Consider the following 20,669-nt stretch of genomic DNA (forward strand, 5'->3'; position numbering starts at 1 on the left):
CTGATTTCTTGCCATCGGATTCAGTGTAAGTGTATCGGCGGTGGAGGGAGCGGTTATCGGGAGCTGATTGAGCGCGCTATAAATTCCGATTGCTTTCTTACGTGTACACCACCCCTATGACTCGCGGAACGCACTAATACATAAATAACTATTACTCAGTTACATTTACTTTACCAATAGTGACACAAAGACACGCTCCTAACTTATAATGTATGAATAAATAACGCAGACATAACTGTAACGTTATAAGTTATCGTAATAGAAGCGTGACGGGGGTCGAGCTTTTTGTGTCCCTTAAAATTAATGGTGACACTCAATGCTACGGCCGATGGAATATTTTAGTAGGCTTCTAAATGTACCTAGATATTATCATTGAACCATAACTTGTTGTTAAACACTTCATAGTATGTTAACAGTATTACGTAAGCCTCGCATTGAGAGTAGGGAGAACAGCATAAATAAATTAAGCCAATTACTAACTTAAACATGAAAATGTAAGCGCGCGTTTGTTTCATGTAGTCACTTCCTGCAACCGGCGCGAGTCGCACGAGATTACGAGGTACCTCGCAACAGTACATAAAAGAAAATGGTAACCAACAGAAAGGTAGTAATGGAATTAACCGAAGTTGAGCGCGAGATTACACTGAGTACGCATAAATATGATCGCATACGGTTTGCTGTTTACTCGTGCAGCAGTCTTCTACGTCAGCTGAAGTAATTAAGGTTCTTGTCATCCTGCCTAAGCTACAGGAAAATAACAACCACTTGAAAATGAAAGCACGGAGCATGGTTTATATTTAGAGCATACATAAGACTGCTCACTTTCACTATGTAGTGAACCGATATGTTATGACAATGAGGAGAGGATATCACAACATGTAGTCGACAAGTTGTACACTTAAGTGGAATAAGTAGGAGGGTAAGTGGGTTTGTAGTTGAACACTTTCGAGCCCAAACGAATACAGATTGTTCAGAAACTTTTGAATATGTATTCTCATATATATAAAAAATATATAAGCAGTTTTCCTGACAAATAAAGACTTATAAAAGGTACAAAACACATAAATAGACATACATACATGTACGAGTATGTATGTACACATATTCATTAACTGTTTGAAAAGTTTTTGCGAGGCTCTTGTATTTGTTATCTCAAAGTTTGAGCCTGCATTGACTAAGAGGTGACTCTGGAGAAGACTCAAAAAATCAAGGCACGCGAAAGAAGAAGCGCGTGGTGTGCGTGCGTAGTGATGAGGTGGTCGCGTGGTGGTGTGGGTGAGGGCGGCCCCGGCGGGCGCGGCGGTGGTTTGGGCGGGGTGTATCGATCCCCGCGGGGCGCGTGCGCCGCGGCGGCGGGCGCGGGCGGCGGCGAGCTGAGTGAGCGAGGACCACCCGCGCAGTCCGCAGCCGGCCGCCAGCCAAGCGACTGCCGAGTGCCGCGGCCACCTCCGCGCAGCGCGAACCTTCTGTCGCAACGTTTGACATTCACCGCGCGACAACAAGAGCACAACCTCAAATCGCCTCCCTCACAGGAATTGCTCTAGTGTTATCACTTCAAAACTATTGAAAACTTGTAGTAACTACGGCGTTCTTTCATCATCTTGACTCTGAAATGAAACATTTGAAAAAGTGATATAAACTTTATTTATTTACATACTTGAACTAAATGATAAAATTAAAACTTAAAACCGGCATTAATGAAGGATGCATGAATGCAATTGTAAAGTTGGTGATGTGGTGTATAGTAAAAATATGAGGTGTCTGGTAATCCTTTGAAGTGATCGTGTTTGTGACTGAAAAAATAAAATAAAACAGACGCTGGGAGCGTTGCTCACAAGTTCACGGGTCGTTAATTCGGTGGAAGAGAGGATCCGAAAAAAGAGGTCTCGCTTACGTCCGCTCATCGGAGTGATAAAATTTATGACAAACGGTAAGGAGCGTGTAGTGATAAGGGTTGGGTGCGTTATCTGTGCGGGCGGCGGCGGCGCGCTGCGTGTGTCAGCCGCTCGTCGAACGGGCCGCGTTAATTACTGGCCGCCACCTCAGGAGGCGAGCATCTCCATTCATTATTCTTATCACACTACAATTACATATTGCCGCCGTTACTGTCCACTGATAACTGACCCTCCTCTGATATACTTGTAAGAGCGGACCATTACGTCGTTTTTATTGGTTCTTGGGATTGCCAAGTACTTTTATTACGCAGGATAAAATGATTTTAATCAGTATAATAGCTTTAAGGATTGCTGATATCTTTGGTTACTTCTTATTTCAAGAATCATCAACAAGTAACACAATTGTCAAATTCGGACCCCCTCGCAAATATTTCGTATTCAGATCACTTTTGATTGCAAATTTTCCTTATGACATGATTATTTTGTGGAGTTTGAATGAGATTTTTGAAAAGTTCTGGAGTTATATTCTAAATGGCAGAAAGTTCCAAATGAGGAAAGGCTTGAGAGGAAAAATTTTTAGAATTTACAATTACGGTACTTATAGTCATTATGAATTCTTACAACTTTACCACTTTGACTAAATGTATTTATGGTAATTACAGTTTTGGAAGAAGGTACTAAGGAATGAAGTTTTGCTTTTACAAGGAAATGACAATATAGATTTATCATGTCAGTAAATTACACATACATAAACACATTCAGTTGTGAGCGGTGCCATTTGTCACATGTTAAGTATTTCCCAGCACATACATATATTTCACTCTACAATAACACCGCTCCATTTAGCTTCAGCATTACAAATGAAATACAAATGCCTACTAAATCCTATTGTACGTTTAGGAGAAAAGGTTTCAGTTTCAATAACACACTCTTTAATCTAAAAATGTTCAGGCTAAAGAAACCTTGAAGATCTCATTCATACATAACATCAACATTGTATCCCCGAAGAGGTAGGCAGAGGTACATACTTTTATACGTAACGCTCACTTCCAATAATATGAAAGCAACGTAATGTAAGAAAAGTGTCCAAGCTCTTTTCTATTACTTTTCCAAAATAAAAAATCTCAATAATACAATATCCGACATAGTAATTACTCCAGTGACCACCAGGTTCGACCAACGGGTTCAAATTTGCGTGAAAATTTATGCTCGTGTCGTATGTCTTAGGGAAACGTCTGATGGTGTGAGTGCCGGCCAGTGGGCCCTGCGTGCGTCGGATTACATGGCCGGCTCGGGCCATGCCTCAGCCGACCTTTTTAGACGTTACCTCTTTGTACGTGTCGTTCAGATTAATCGCGTTATGTTCGGTTTCTAAAATTAACTCCGTACAACCTTTCTGTAGAGGATAAATCATCCGTTCCTATTTGGCCATGAACCGATAATATGTTAGTATAATGTAGGCTTTAATGAAGGAGTAGTAAGTAGTGTGGTTTAGATATTTCTATCAAGGACTCTGCGATTAAGATCATTGCAATAAGTAGGGACGGATCATGTAGTTGCTTTAGATATTTACATTATGCATATTGATATGAGTTAAAAAACAAAAAATCTATAAGCCAGACAGAACTACAAACGTAATAAGAGTTATACTTCCAACCAATGAACCAACGAGGAAATCATTGAATGAATCAACATATTCATGAAAACTATTTTTATACGAACTAAAAACAATAAAAATACGCACAACAGATGTTTTATTGACCCCTTTTTTCGACGTAGACGCACATAACGACACTAAATTTGGCTCAGTATTGAAAATAAGTCCGAACCATTCATGTGTCGTAAGTTACTACTAGTGAACAATGACTCATCCTCTGGGAGCACGAAAAAAGACAAATTGTTGACTTTGCCTTCTTTACGTTCATGTTATTCATAGACAAATAGTCTTTAAAGCTGCTTACGGTCCATAGATTTCACGAGCAACGGAACACATTATTTATATCAAAGCAGAATTATATTCTCTACATGTAGTCACATCGATTTTATACACGAACCTTATAAGAAATTGGAACAAAAAATCTATTTGGAAAATCCCGTTTCGGTTGGAAAACTTCGAACAATAGAACGCACCAGCCATAGACATAAAATACCTCATTACTTTTTATAACTCGTAGAAATAAAAGAGAGGTCGCCCTGGGGAGCGGCAACTTTTCATCAGTCCTGTTACCGAACAGTATCTGTTTGAAGACGTTCTTATCTTCAGACGAGACCCGAAGCATGTCCACAAAATAAATCGTCCGATGACGCCCGCGGTTCAATTTTGTGTGAAAATTACGAGTTTAGGTACGTAGCTTCAGAAAATTTGACCGAACAAATAGATAGCAAGCCGAGGCCTCGCCGTGATTCGCGTCACGTCTTTCACGACCACAGGGTACTTTAAAAATTCGTTTCCCGACCTTCCCACAAGTTCGTATGCTGTGGCGGCGACTTTTTCAAAGTACTATGACCCTACCTTTTGGTGGTAAAACGAATTAAGAGTTTCGCTTCTACCGCATTTCATTCAATTAGATGTTTGCTAAACAAGTAAAAGGAGAATGTTTTGTTTCGTGAAACAGAATTAGCATAAACTCGAATCTACTTTGTGATTCCATTTAGGTCACTGTTTGTAAAAGATTAAGATTAATTTTGGTTTAGTAAGTACTGTATATTTTCCAGTTTATAATCTTGGAAAGTTTCGCGAGTTTATCCACGTGCCCTATATAAGAACTTTTCCAATAGTTTCCAAGTGGAAATACTCGAACCATAAATTTATTAATCGCCGGAATATCAGCATATTACTTATAAGTTTAGTTCTTGTTTCGATAACACCGGGTGTGCGATTGTTTGATTAAATCAATACCATTTGTAGTATCCTTCGAGTTGCGGTCGCCAATCAGGCTGACCACTATGATTATTATGGAAATATTGACCTCAACCCTTACTTGTGTTAAGGGCGCTTTGTGAAGGGCACTAAGGTCAAACTCGAAGAACAACTGTGGTAAAGTTTTGATTAAATCTTTAAATGCATCTACCCGCGCGTACCGTACTGTGAGTAAATAGCACTCGGAACGTAATGCGGTTGTAATTAATTAGGGAACTGAGGAAAATTAAAAGTCTATTAAACAAAGCCGGAGCTCGTCTGCCAGTTTCGTTGTTCACTTAATTATTACAAAATCCGCGTTCGCGTTTTAAGTCGCTATCAGTATTACGAGCTCTTCGCGTTGAGCATTCAATCTTCTCTCATGAGGTTTGGGTGCGTTATTTTATTCAGGTCGTGAATCGAACCGTAAGAAGGTGTTAAAGAGTGAATTGGCAAAAGGAGCGAATGAATGGAATATGCGAACAGGCCGGAGCTGGTTCCGATCGCCATTCGCAGCTGAATAATGAATGCGTCAGGGACGATAATGCTCACGGTGGCTCACCGGCGGCGGCGTCCCTGCGACACATGTTACGTTCGCTTCAATAGATCAACTGAACTGCTATGATACACCGCCCCGATTTACAGATCCGATACTTCCCCTTTACATTATTTATTATTAGACGGACATAGTAACAGCTTTTTCTTTGTTGGTGCGGTAAATAATATAAAACATTTATGAACTACGTAAAATTCCGTTGTAAGATAAATTCATATAATTATTGAATGTAGTTTCACCGCTTGAAATACGTCAAAAATAAATTAAATGGACTCAGAAACTTAAAATAACATCTAAAAATATGTAATATTAAATCCGATTTAGTAAGAAGCTTTATTTTATACGGCCTGGGATGATCCGAGTTATTTTATACGTGATTATGGTAATGTACGTAAATCGGAAACAAATCTGGTGTTACGGCAGATACATATTAAAATTATGTAAATTAATCCGTAAACCAAAGATCTTTTGTAAATATTTCGTGTTTCTTATTCTAGAATAAGTGATGAGCAGTGAATGAAGTACGTAGATTGAATTGGGGTCATTGGATCGAAACGTATATATTAATATGGACATTCCCCTGGAATCGATAGATTATTATAACAAAAAATATTACAGCACAACGTAACGTATTTTGAATTTTAAAAGCGTCACGTTTTTGTCATTATTTATTTACGCTATGAAACAAAAATGTAGTGTCTAATATTTTTTGTTTTTGCAAAGCCGCAAAACGTCTTTATATCAGCAATAAAATAAAATCAGCTGATGACAAAATAAAGACAACTTGGAAAATTATACAAAATGAGACTGGTAGGAAAAAAATACATAATTCGGAAATTAAATTAAGGTCTGAAATTGGACAAATTTCTTCAAAATGTGATGTAGCACAGGAGTTTGAAATTTTTTTTACTAATATTCCTATTAAAATAACTAGAGATTTAAATTCTTCAGCTACACTCTCAGCTAGTTTGCTTAAAAAAAATGTAAAATCATGTCAACATGACTTTATTTTTCAATATATGAATCCTCTAGAGATAGTAAAAGTCTTTAAAGAAATTAAAATAAAATCAACTGAAGATCTTTGGGGACTATCGGTGAAAGTCTGCAAAACAATTATTCAAACTATAGCGCCCTACCTGGCTATGATTTTTAATAAAAGTATAGATGACGGTGTTTTTCCTGACCTTATGAAATATAGCAAGGTTATCCCACTATTTAAAAGCGGCGAAACCACAGAACCTAATAATTATAGGCCTGTATCTATTTTGCCGGTCCTTAGCAAAGTGTTTGAAAAGTTGATACTGTCTCAGATGCTTCATCATTTTAATAAAAACTCCATCTTCCACCATCAGCAGTATGGTTTCACTAAAGGTCGTTGTACAACTGGCGCCGGTGTTACTTTAATGAAAGAAATATTTGGTGCCTGGGAGGAAGCACAGGATGCCATAGGTGTTTTTTGTGACCTCTCAAAAGCATTTGATTGCGTTGATCACGAGACACTTTTGCTGAAATTGAATCATTACGGGATTAGAAACACTGCGCTCCGTCTATTGAAATCATATTTAGGAGATAGGCAGCTAAAAGTTCATATTAACGGTGTTAATTCACAAGGGTCTGAGATAAAAATGGGCGTTCCTCAAGGTTCAATATTGGGTCCTTTCCTCTTTTTAGTGTACATAAACGATTTGCCACTCATATTCGAAAATGAACCAAAAATGGTTCTGTTTGCAGATGATACATCACTGATTTTTAAAATAGGTCGACGTACGAATAATTTTGACGACGTAAACAGCTCCATTCTTCGAGTCTATGAGTGGTTTACTATTAATAACTTGGCGCTTAATGAGAAAAAAACCAAATGTATTAAATTTTGCTTGCCAAACGTACAAAATAACGAATGTTATGTTGCTTTGAACGGCCAAAAGTTGGAATTTGTTAAGGAGACTATATTTTTGGGTATCACACTAGATGACAGATTACAATGGGGGCCCCATATAAAAGCACTTTCGGGGAGACTAAGCTCAGCTGCTTATGCAGTTAGACAGATTAGGCAGCTAACGGACGTAGGTACGGCAAGGCTTGTTTATTTTAGTTATTTTCACAGCATAATGTCTTACGGCATTTTGCTGTGGGGGCGAGCTGCGGATGTAGAATCAATTTTTATTTTGCAAAAGCGAGCTATTCGAGCAATATATAACTTGCCCCGTCGCGAATCTTTGAGAGAACTATTTAAAACTATAAACATTCTTACAGTGCCTTCTCAATTCATTTACGAAAATATTATGTACGTGAGAAAAAATCAACAATTGTTTGAAAAAAGAAGCGACAGACACAATTTTAATACGAGAGGTAAAAATAAGTTAGCTATACCGCAATTCCGATTGTCCAAAGTGCAGAAATCCTTCATGGGATTTTGTGTTAAGTGTTACAATAAACTACCAACCACCATACTGAATCTGAACGAGAAAAAATTTAAATCTTGTATAAAGCGTGAACTGTGTAAACAGGCATATTATAAACTGTCAGATTATATTGAAGATAAAAATGTGTGGCAGCATGTTGGTCCGGCTCCACTGGACACTCGCTCACACTAGACAATGCTCTAATACGATCACTAGTTACACGTTAAATTAAAGTATTAATTTATTCCAATGTAGTCTAGGGATCCTGTGGCATCAAGCACTTATTTTTTTATTTGAAAAATTTAATTAAAGATTATTTTTTATTTGTATAGAAGCATTATTTCAAAATTGTAAGTGTACATATGTGGGCACTATGTTTGAAACAACCCGCTTTTTTATTTTATATTCTTTACAAATTGGTTTTATTGTCCCATAGTTTTGACGTCGTATTGTCGTTACATTGTTCCTACATATATATACAATAGGTAAATGATCAAATAATGTATCAGAGATATTGTAAAAAACATTTTTTGAAAAGAGTAACGATGGAGTTTCTTGCTCGTTCTTCTCCATTCGAATCAACACTTTGGAACGAGCGCCTAGCTTCACTGACAGACAGACTGACGGACAATTCAATTTGACGTTTCAAAAGTGCCTAATTTAGGATTAATTGAAATAAATGCTTTGACTTTGACTTTGACTTTGTTAATATAATAGACGGACTAATTCAGTTTTTCAGTACACAAGCTTTTTGAATGGTAATAATATCACTACCACTACCAACATTAACAATATTTAATTGAATCCTGAAATACTGGAATTACTTTCAGGAGATATGGCTTATCCATATTATTCTTTCTGTGTGCATTTACTGCCGTACTCAGAGTCATTTAATGACTATTGCCTTTAAATCATATTATTATTACCTGTTTATATTGATGTCCCCACCCAATACTATTTCTTTAAGTTTGACATATTATACTTATATGTTTTAGGTTCGTGTGTTTGTATATGTCGTGGCCTAATCGTGTATTTGCTAATTTCATGAATTACTTGAGAATTTCATGAAATGGCCACATTTTATGATGTGGGCTACTTAATTTGACCAGTACCCTTAGTACGATTTTACTTTACGTTTAACCAAATCGAAACGGATTGAAACGGATTGAATGAACCAACTAATCAGAGCACTGAACGCGGTAACGCAATCCTAATTAGCTCCAAAAAGCAATTAAACAGTTTAAAACCTTATTCAAATAGCTTATTTCGATCAAACCAACGACCTTACACCCATGAAATATATTCTGGAACAGTCAAAGACAGTAGTTTTACTTAAAAATAAATATGAAAAAGGAATCATAAAACTACCACTGAAACTTTACGAGGGAAAAGGTGGGAACCGTCGCACCTTGACGACATTTATATGTCATATGACATACGGTATTGACAACAGGCAACTAACGTCCGTGAATTGGTTTCCGTCTTTACTGCTAACAGTTTTAAGGTTCGTTTTTATTTAACAGCATTTAAGTTGCATGTTCTGAAATTGAATTCAGCTGAGCGTTTATATTTGAAATATTTTTACGTGTCAGTTGATTCTTTGTAATAGGTAAATGTTATTAGGTACCGTATATAAAGAAGCAATTGTTTGAACATTTTTAATCGAACTAGTTCATATTAATCGAATAATTCTTTATTGTCTAGACTTCGTAGTATTTATTATTTCATTACTTTAATATTCATATTTAATCAACGCCTTTGGATTTACACACACTAATATCTATTTTGTTGTTTTAGGGAATCCACTACGCAAAAATAAGATTTTGTTTAGATAATACCTTTGTTAGCAGTAACCACATTTACATTGATTAATTAGAAAATCATCACTTTACGTCTCATTTAAATAAATATCAAACAAAAGAATAATATTTTGTGAATGAAATTCCAAATACCTCATACCGGTTAAATTGAATGTTAAACTTAATTTTCTCCAAAGCAAATCATGTTTTATGACAAAAACAATAATTTATTTCTGTATTTGAAATGTCAAAGTTAAATTAAGATTGAAGCGCCCCCTATTTCGTAATGTTCCTTTGTCTGTTCGTCCGTTGTGTGGTATTGTGAACGTTTTCCTCCACAAAGGTCATCTATAAAAAGATCTTATGCTTGTATGTTCAAGTTTTAAGGATCTGGTGGTTGCAATGTTATCTGGGATATATTTTACCTGATGTAATTTAAAGACGTTAGATATTCATTAGTTTATTACATTATAATATGAGTAATATTATATTCTAATCTGCCTTACATATAAAGTTAAATAAGTAATAAATAAATAAGTAAGACGTAATAATACTACAATTTTAGTATTCCTGGAATTTTATTAAAACGTTTAGGCAGCGTTTTCGAAGCTAAATGGTAATTTCCGCTAGAGCCTACTCCTTTGGGGCATAAAAAGTAATTATAAAGACTAGGTACAATTTAAAAGAAACGTACACGGACAAATATTTTGTATAACTCGTCTCGATACATCATTCACCATAAAACTACATTCACAAAATGCGGAATTCTCTCAAATTTTCCTGTTTTTAGGTCAAGCAAAACATTGGTACAAGGAGGTATCGTATTGAATAAAATATAAATATTTTTGGAACGTAAAAGTTTCACAGTATCTCGTCCTTGTGAATATAATGTCGGTATTGATTCAAGTCACGCGTGCCGCCGCTGTTTATTCACATTCGCATTGGCGTACGTAAATAATGGGGTAACTTTTCTAAGTCACCCGACTCATGTAAAACATGCCTCAGTAACCCATTTACCTACATCAAATCATGTATTTTGCTTTATTTAGTTGTCACTAAGACACAATTCTCTTGGTAAAACGGAACAAGACATTCTGTGACATGAAGCAGTATTTGAAATTAATTTTGTTTTATTTTAAGCTAATGAAACTCTTATAATGATCGAAAGTTCAGCTAAAGGTACATTTCTATCTATAATTTTTGGTAAAATAAAAAGATACTATGTTCATTTGTATGTTACTCGAGTATATCTCATCTATTGTTTGGCAAAGTATAGCAAGCCGTTTGTACATACTTGTGGCTGAACGAGCCATAAATCAATACTCATAAATAAGGACGACAAAGAGTATGAATAAAATCCTAGGCTTTGTCAGTGACCGTATCAGTATTTATGAACGCAACGGTTCCGATGTTAAACTTTCTCATAATACAGCCACGGCTGGTATCCGAATACCTTAAAATTGTGTCCATAAAGATAAGAATTTTTGCGACTTCGTTTCGCTAGGCTCGAGGTTCCCTAAAAATTTATGATCACATTTCATGACTTCGTAAGAGTTCTGTTGGTTTTTTTCTGCAAAAAAATGTGATATCCGATGTTCTCATTTTAAGGAAGCTTTATAAATTGTCCGTAAAGTTGAACTAGGGCCATTAAATTATGCTACGAGTGCTACGGTTTTCCGTAGCAAGTGCGTAGGCCGCACCCGCAATATAAACTTATAATTTGGAATGAGATCGTTTCAACGGAGTATTTATGTAGCTCACCTGTCCCCTCGTAATTTTGTTATGTAATGACTATCATTTTGTTGATGTGCCTGTTTTTATACAAACATTAAACTGCATCATTAATTGTGGTCAGAATTTCGTGGAGATTTTCTGTAAACAATAGAATTATGAAAATTCTCGTGAACCGCGGTTTGTTAATGGGCCACTAAAAAGGGACGGGTTCTAATTGCTTTGAATAACGTAAACGTATACGAAGCTGTATAGCTACTCATCGGTAGCTCACATCGAGCTGACCGCGCCGTTTGTTCGGGTGAAATTAATTACGGAAAATTTTAAATAAGGTAATTATTGACATAGGGCTATTTTATTTAAAAATATATTTAAAGGGTTCATAATTGACGGGAGTTAGCAGTACATGTACGGGGCTGTTCGCTTTATGAATTATGTGCGGGTTGTCAGGTCGAGTCGTCGCGCGCTAATTGATTCCTGAATGTAACCGTCGTGTAACCTCGTTACGTCGACTGAATATGAAAGATGTCGGTTAATTTTCCCAGTAATGCCACTGCTCTTGTATCATCTTACGTTTGAGCTAACAAAGCGAATTCACACATTTTCTTGGAAACGATTCATTTCAGTACGTTTGTCAGATATATAAAATGTTATTTGCAATTGAAGGATAAACAATTCTCTAAGTATTTTGAATTTATTGTAACGCTTTGTCAAAGAAGTCAAGTAATACGGTTATTTATTGTTTATGACTTTCTTTTAAGTGTCTTGTGAGCAATTGAAATTGGATGGGCACAGCACTGTGACAATTTGTGATTTATAAGGTCACATTAGCAATTATCCTTGGGAAGAAAATTCATTACTTCAATTGAAGTGAAATGGAGGCGTCTTATTGTTCAGATTCAGTACTTTCATTCAAATATATTTTATGTTTTGTTAAGTTCGTTGAAAATTACAGTTCAAACGTCAAATAAACCAATTTCAATATCGAATAACAAAATTATTTACCCAAACCAATAGTACCTAATATTGTTTAGTATTGGTAAAGTTTTCGTTATTGCAAAACTTGTCGGTATTCGGTTTTTATAATCGAAATTATTATCTTTTGTCAAAGTTTCGTAGCTAACTTGTTTAGTTATCTTTGTTAAAGTTTTCTAAAGATTATTCAGTACTATTGAAATAAAAGTTAGGTGTAGTAGTAGTAGTAAATAAAATACTATAATCTAAAATACTAATTTAATTTTTCTTATACCATAAAAAGAAATCTCTCATCACGGGTGTACACAAGACAAACCTGACAGATACCGGTCTGCAGGGCTCTCTAATAATCTTCAAGTTTTCAAACTACGATCTCCAATTCGCCTGCCAAGCATGGAGATTGTGGAACATATTGAAAAGAAATCGTAAATAATGATTTATTTTTAATACCAGGTTTGGGAGCTATTTAATATACCCACGACACCTTTTAGTGTTCAAATTCAGTGCACGTACTACGAGATAGTACGATGCTAATCACAGCCAGGAATCTGCATAGTGTAGCGACTACACACAGAATATACAGGGTGTGATGCCAAGTTGTTCCATTAATTTGACGGCGAGGTTCAGAGTTTCTACTAGATTAGTTGATGAGCTAGGTGCACCGGCATTTAGTTTTATACTGTAAGTTAATTCCACACGCAAATGTGGTTCTGCAAGATTCGCGTAGTATAATATGCATAAGGAAAGCACCAAAAATGTTTTAAAAATTATAAACTATACGATAAATTGACCTGTGAATATGTAACAAAACGTAAGAGTAAAGAAAACATGGCATGAAATAATGCACTCCTATCTAAATACATTCAAGTAATCTGACAGAAAGAACTGAATGTAGATTGGGCAAAATGAACACTGTTTTAGAATATATCGTTGTGTAGTTTCTGTCATGTCGTATACTCAATGTTCCTATTGTCTGTTCCAAATATATCACGCTTTGCGCTTTGTTTATTACTTCTTGGTATAAATTCGAAGATATCGGGCTGAAGGAAAATGTATGTGCCAGCGGAGCGGTTATAAAGCGTTCATATCGATGCGCTACGGCACACCAATCACTTAGTGTTAGCCACCATACTTCTTTGTTTCACGACCATTTATTTATAAGACATGCAGCATAAACAAAGCCTGCCTGCGGCACCCGGTGCCTTATAAATCAACCGCTTGTTCACCGTGTCTATTAAAAGTACAGCGGGAGCAAGTCACTTGGAGTGTTATTATTACTGCATCCGCACACATTATCCCGCGAGGAGGGCGCTTGTTTCAAACGTGAACCCCTTGTTTTCGTGACGGACCCATTTACTTCGAGCGGGAAACATTCGCTCCGTGAAAATTTAGTAATTTCTATTTACTCCGCGGTTTTCCTGTTGTTTTTCCTTAATTTTGTCACAGCTTGATCATTTTATCAAAAAATATATCTTTATTTAACGACCCGTGGCGGGTGTGTTTTATTAAAATGGTTTATGGCAAATCGTTTCGTGCTCCTTTGATTTCTTTCGTTTTAGCAACTTGAAAGATATTTTCTGTAGGTAATCTGATTATCAAAACGCTTCTTAAATTATGGATAAAGAATTCAATTATACTTTTTGTTGAGTGGACTGTACAATGTACGTTATAAAATATTCGGCTCAGTTATGTTAAGACGAATTTTTGTTTATTTTCTTTATTATTCAATAAATTTACAATTTACATACATATGTATTACAAAACACTTGTCTGAAACCTTTAAAGGTTTATGTGACAGAGTGGAGAAAGCATGCAGTATGTTACATTAAAAATTAAATACGTAAACACCATAGGTATTTTATTGTTAAAGAATTGTATGTTTTGTTTGGTAATTATTATGCCTTTTTTCATAACTCTATATTTAAAACAAACTCTTTCAACAGAATTTCTAGCATCACGTCATGTTTTGTTCAATATGCAGTTTATGAGTTTGTAAACTGTTCACGATAAGACTAGTTGTGCTATGAATGAAGCAACAGAAACTTGTGAACTACGAGCGAAACAACACTTTTGAAAAGCAAAGCTCCGTTATCTGTTGTCTGACTTATGTTTCATCAACTAAGAACTAAATATTATCAGACTCCTAACTTACGTACGACAATAGCAAGGAAACTCGCAGAAGCACTGCATATAAATACGAGGACGATTAAGTGTGCCACTAAAATAGTTATTCTCGAATTAGTGCACGGAGCAAGCAATTTAATTTTCGTTTCCCGGGGACTGTTGCTTTCGTCATAGTTTGATAAAGTTCCCGAGAATTTTGCCTAAGTAGGCCAATTGATAATCAAGTTTTATTTGTTATGAGAGTCATTAGGAGGGGAAATCTTGTTGGAACAAATTTCGAGTAAAGTTTGTTTTGAAGCCTATGTGCGGGCTCGGGGTAATTACAGACGACGAGAATCATCTTTTACCTTAACCTACACTTTTAGCACGTTTTGTCTTAAAGTTAATTGTTCTTCATTTAAAAACAAGTTGTTTGCCATGTTTTTCCTCCCTACCAGGAACATTTTGTGACAAAAATTGTATTACATGATATTTAATATGCACAACTGCTTTGTTGTCTATTTTGGCTACAACTGCTATGTCGAGCACGTGGTCTCGTAAGTGTTATTAGGTTTTCCTTTGCGAATTTCTCAGTACTAACACGGGGTATGTAATTAGGCACGTGTTTAGTGATAAGTTCGGAGCAAAGCAATGTGCCAAAAAGCACACGAGCTTACATAACTGAGGAAAAAACGGTTGTATAATTCTCTTCTGGTGTTTTTTTTAGCGAATACAGGAGTGATGTTGTTTGTAAAAGTAGCTCTTTGTATATAAAATACGTGAGCGTGTTTGTGTATACCCTAAAAACATTGTTAGAGGGAAGGGACGGAGGTTATTGTGTGTAACAGTCGCAAATATTACAAGTACGTATTTATGTTTTGCGTTGGCAGTCGCCACTAAACGAGTGTTCCTGTTTATTGCACCATAAAGTAACGTTTCATTCTGGTAACGTCCCTATATATACTTTATAGGTCGTTGTAACTGATCGAGCACATCACTTTTACACTTTTACCTGTTTTGTACGGTGACATAATCATGGTTAAATTTTTGAAAGCACCATAAATTCTTTAATGTCCCACATAAAGTTCGGCCATTCGTGGCAATTGTTTTATAGTTCTTTTTTGAAGGTACGATAAAATTGGTATGGGAATCGGTTATCTAACAGTCGATAATTTTAATAGAGGATATGAATTGGCAAAATCTCGTCATATGCTATAATGATAGATACTTATTCTTATATGTAGATTTCTGATCCAGAACGAGTATCAAACACCATCCTTATGAATTACTACCATTTCAAAATATAAATTTAGTGCATAAAATATACTAAAGTACCATCCCACCACCTACGACCCAAACGGAAAAAGAAACAGTTCTAAGTAACTGAAACTAAGTACCAGATAAAGAATGTCGATAAATAAAAGCTTGTAAAATATGAAATTTACAACATGTAGTAGGTATTGGAGTGGTTGTGGCGTGTCGTATGAGTCAATACGTATGCGACGCAGTGATGGCGGTGTCGAGCAAGCACATAAACGTTATTGGTAACGTACGAGCGGGCGGCGCCGCGGCGCGGGCCTGTAATGTGGTTTACTTTTGCAGCCGCACGTCCACATCATGTTAAGTGATGAGTACTACATATGTACTATGTATGTAGACATGTAGGATGACTTCATATTTAGGTTTTGTAAGTATTTAATAAGTTTTGTTTTACTGTGGTGTGAGTAAGTGTTTTATCTTTTTGAGTATCAGTATCAGTTCATCAGTTGTCATTTTTTATAGTATTACTACATACGTAGCAGTCGCATGTGACTAAATGCGACTGCTGGTAATGATGCTGCTGAGAACTAAACTTTTGTAATATATCACTATGCCTCCTTAGCGAAATTCATATTGAAATAAAACGAACAGCTCCAAGGATCCCCATGCCAACCATAAACACTGCGTAAACAACACATTTTCAGCTCTAACACGAATACATATAAAACAGAAACTTACGTAACAGCGTCAACGTCGGTAACATATATATTAAGAGCGGTAATAGTTGCGAACAATCTTGAAGCAGGCTAGTTGTGGAGGGCCGGAGTGTCCTGTACTTTGGTAATTTAACTTGAATGTAATTAATGAACTGACCGTCTGCGGCGCTCCACTTCTTGGTCATTAGTCAAGTGCTTACTCATTACCATACTAACGTTAACAGTCAGATATTGTTAATATATTTCCCTGTTCATATTTCAACTGACAGTTGCCTGGTTTTATATAACAGAACAATAAATTACCTCCACGTAATTGTCTCGATTCGAATATGAATGCGGTATTATAGTTATTGTTTCGAATTGGTTGCCTCATAGGTTGAGTGGTGGTAGTTATGACTGTTGAGGTTGGTTTTGACCATAGAGTTAGACAACGACAAAGATTACAGCTATCATATGAACATCAATAAGAACTGATATTCAATATCGATAAGAATATGTTCTTGTTTCATACTTTTAAGAACATGACTTTTCAGAAATCAGATTTCACTTCTTATAGTTCGTTTTTATAACTTTTTTGAATATATTTTAATCGAGTTACCGAGAGAAGAGAGAGTGGGCGACTAACTTGCCTTTACACTACGGGATTCATAATAATAAAAACTAGTTTAACGTGGATTTACCTACTACAATACTGACCTCTATCTGTCCCTCCGGGGAATAATACATATTATGGTGTTCGATATTTATGAAAATATTTCAAAGTATTGTGTGTTTTACGCAATAAAATACCACATTACTTTAAACATAGGAACTATTATCGCGATCCGTGTCACTAAACGACTGAACAATTATATAAAACATAGGTTTTATGATGCAGTGGAGGTATAATTCTATTTTATGACCAATAAAAGTGACTAATTTTACATATGGAGCGAAATTATAGAGGCTGAGTGTACTGGTTTTGTTGGCCTAGCTAGTAAACATTGGTTTTGTTAATTTATTACGTTCAGTCGACAATAGCTTGGGTTTGGCGAAAAGTAGGTCTTGCAATGTATAGGCATTAAGTTTGGCATGACTTTGATGAATAATGTCTAAGTTATTTTTGTTTATCTGTAGTCGTATCTGGAGATTTAGAAATAAATCAAGATAGTGATAACTATATCAATAATGTAGTTAATATTTAGACTGGTGTGATCCTGTAAACGATTGACTGTAAATGATTACAAGGTCGCACTAGTATAGTAGTTTCCTAAAAGCGCCTAAAGTCAGCCAACTCAATTACAAATAACTGTACAAACCACATCAAAGCGTCGTGTTGTGAGTACATACATACGCGACACGCGGTTTGCTTACTCGTGCTAATCATATTGCAATATTATTGTAACAATCTCCGTCTTATTAACGATAGAGGTTTAATATTCAAATTAGTTAAACATTCAGCTCCAGAACACAGCTCCCTCTACCGTACATAAACGGCACTATCAATTTGGTGCGGCGGCAGATAATAAATATTTTATTATAGGCTCGGACGGCGCACGTGAACCGCAAAATCACTGTTACGGCGTTGTTATACGGATAATTTGCAAATATTATCGTAAAACCGGCAATGAAGCCTGTTACAAATCACTATGGTAATATATTGTATTAAAACCGAGCTTTTAATATCAGTGCTGTCCAATTATCTTTGGTATGCGTCTGATATTTGCTGTTTCAACGAAGTGAACTATTATATTGCATAAAATTTTGTTGATTGTTGATTTATGAGAAAATTCTTACTAAAAGCAATATTGTTTATTTATATGTTTCTTGAAACAGTGCCCAATTGACAAGATAGAATCTCATGTACCTACTTAAGGCAAGTAAAAACGATACTACACTAAATATCATTCCAACATTAAATATAATCAGCTGTTATACTAGTACAATAGAATAGTTCGGACCAGTTTAGTATGTATTATCGTATCTAGCGAGTTGCAAGCACGTTAGTAGATATTCAAATAGCTCGTTGCGAACTGCAAGCTATGCTGATATCCGAACGGCAAATAGAACATTAATTTTGATTGTTTGTACAGTAGTGAGATGATAATATTATGCGGTATTGGTCACACGGTGGTGTGTGAGGCTCAGTGAGTCGTCAGCTGTATCGTGAGTAGTGGTCCAATTATGATAACGCGAGCCGCGTCCGCTGCAAGCTTGCGCGCCAATTATTTGATCACCGCCTACAAAACGGATTAACTTGTGTGTGTTTATTTATTTAAATGAATGCTTTTTTGTGTAAATTCGTTTATTTTACACGGAAATTTATAATTTTTAATAGTTTGCAATAAGTGTGCTATACGTGGCTAGTTCTAAGGACGATGAACGAAGAACAAATTGATTGACGTTTTACTTGATACTCGTTGATTATGATTAAAAAGGTATGAAATGTTGTCTCTTCACACAAGTTTATTATAATACTCATATACAAAATGTCGGCCAGATTGCTGTATAAATTGTGACGTTTATTTAATTGAAAATTGTAAATGGTTTAAATTAAGGTCGGTACGACACGAAACCGGTTTGACAAAGACAAGCAAAGTAAAGTAACAAAAAGTTTTAATAATTAATTTTTAAGTTTGTAACACTGTTTGTTAATTAAATTACATTGAGAGAGGTAAAGTTATTGTTGAACGGTAAAACTTTTGTACAAAATGGTGTACAAGAAACACACTGTAATGAAATGAAAAGAAATAAGCAATCTTTTATTTAGAAAACATAATCAAGTCTTCCTATGTCTGTGTGACTTTTATTACTTTTATATAATGTTGTGACTATAGCTTTATCTTGCGTCTGAGCGACAGAACCTAAATATATTTTCTTTGAGTACTAATTAACTACGTGTTACTTCTACTGACACTATTACATGATTAGAGAATTGGATACATTTGTAAATACTACAGCATTGAGAAATCGATAGGTTTGATGTCCTTTATCAGACCCATAGTGCAATGTAATGGTATTGGGCTATCGTCCTTTACAAAGACGTCAAGTTGACGTATGTCAGCTCAGTGAGGCATCACATGACGTGCGGAACGCTGACGTAAGCTGCAATACTCAGCCGATACAGCTTTGCTGTGTTTGAATAAGTTACTCTCTAAAATGTACAGAAGGTATTCTGTAGTAACGGTAATGTAATAACGGTAGTTATTGTTGTTGAAATACAAAATTGATAATACCTATTTCGCCAAAGTAGCAATAATCATAATAAGCAATAATCTTTTTTTAACAAAAAAATATAAAATTCCAAAGCTGCTAGGGACGAAGAAGTAGGGAGGTACTGAGTACAACGTCCCAAAAATATCTCGCAAGAAATAAAACTATCGTGTCCAAAGTAACGTAACAATTTATTACATAAAAAACTGCACAGGTCATATTATATTGACGGAAACTCTTAACACCACGATGTAGAAAATGACGTCACGGCACAGTGTCATCTGTTATTTAATATCGGTACTAAACTATGAATATTTATGAATTTAAATAAGTAGTGTCAACAAAATAGACACTGTAATGAGCACAATTTTTCGAAATTGTACGTATGATAAAACACTAAAACGTTTTCCCCTGAGATATTGATTGAAGATACTTAGAAAATATCTTATGAAGTATCTTCAGGACCAGACCATTTCCAATCTTATTCCAACATTTGAACGCTTTTGAAATGAATGAATGTGTATTTTTTGCGGTTGACTGTGTACAGTAGAGTACTATGTATAGTAGATGTATTGTATCATGATTTACTTTCGCTTGAGTTGTGACTGATAGACTCCTCGATCAAAGCTTGATTTTCTTGTAGAAGGTCGATATTTTTTTTTCTTTTTGCTTTGAGCTCTTGCCAAATATAACTAGTAAGTAGGTTTTACTTATTTTTCGAAAGTGTGTAGTGCTGATATTTAAGTCAGCTGTCGTTATTATCGAGAATGTTGACAGTCTTATTATAACTTGGTATAAATAAAGTTTAATTGTGTTTTAAAGCTTAAGTGTAGTTGTGAAAATCGCTTACAAAACACGATATAGCATTGTGTCTTTTTTGGTAAGAAAAGGAGTGGTAGGTATATTGGCAGGTATAAGGTTTTAATTACTTATTTCATTAACAAGTAAAAATAAATATAGAGGGCCCATGTTTTGGAATTGCCTTCTATATCACAATTTCGATTCTCTACGCTATTTTGTTTCCAATACAATTTGTATAAGCCGTTGGATGAATGGCTAAATTTAAAAGGATGGGTTAACCTTCCCTTCACAATAGGCTATTGTCAGGAGTAATTTGAAAGCGATCAGTGACTGATTGTTT

The 20,669-nt window shown here is 35.5% G+C and overlaps 1 protein-coding gene across 1 annotated transcript in view; it reads left to right on the forward strand.

Moving 5' to 3' along the window:
* The first annotated feature begins 1,377 nt into the window (after window positions 1–1,377).
* LOC118273464 (neuroligin-1) overlaps window positions 1,378–20,669 on the forward strand; it is a 72,357-nt gene continuing 53,065 nt past the window's right edge. The window contains exon 1 of the mRNA XM_035590441.2: window positions 1,378–1,930. The gene's annotated coding sequence lies outside the window, so the exon portion shown is untranslated. The remainder of the gene's footprint in view (window positions 1,931–20,669) is intronic.

Source organism: Spodoptera frugiperda, chromosome 1 (genome assembly GCF_023101765.2).
Source record: "Spodoptera frugiperda isolate SF20-4 chromosome 1, AGI-APGP_CSIRO_Sfru_2.0, whole genome shotgun sequence".
Classification (NCBI taxonomy): Eukaryota; Metazoa; Arthropoda; class Insecta; order Lepidoptera; family Noctuidae; genus Spodoptera; species Spodoptera frugiperda.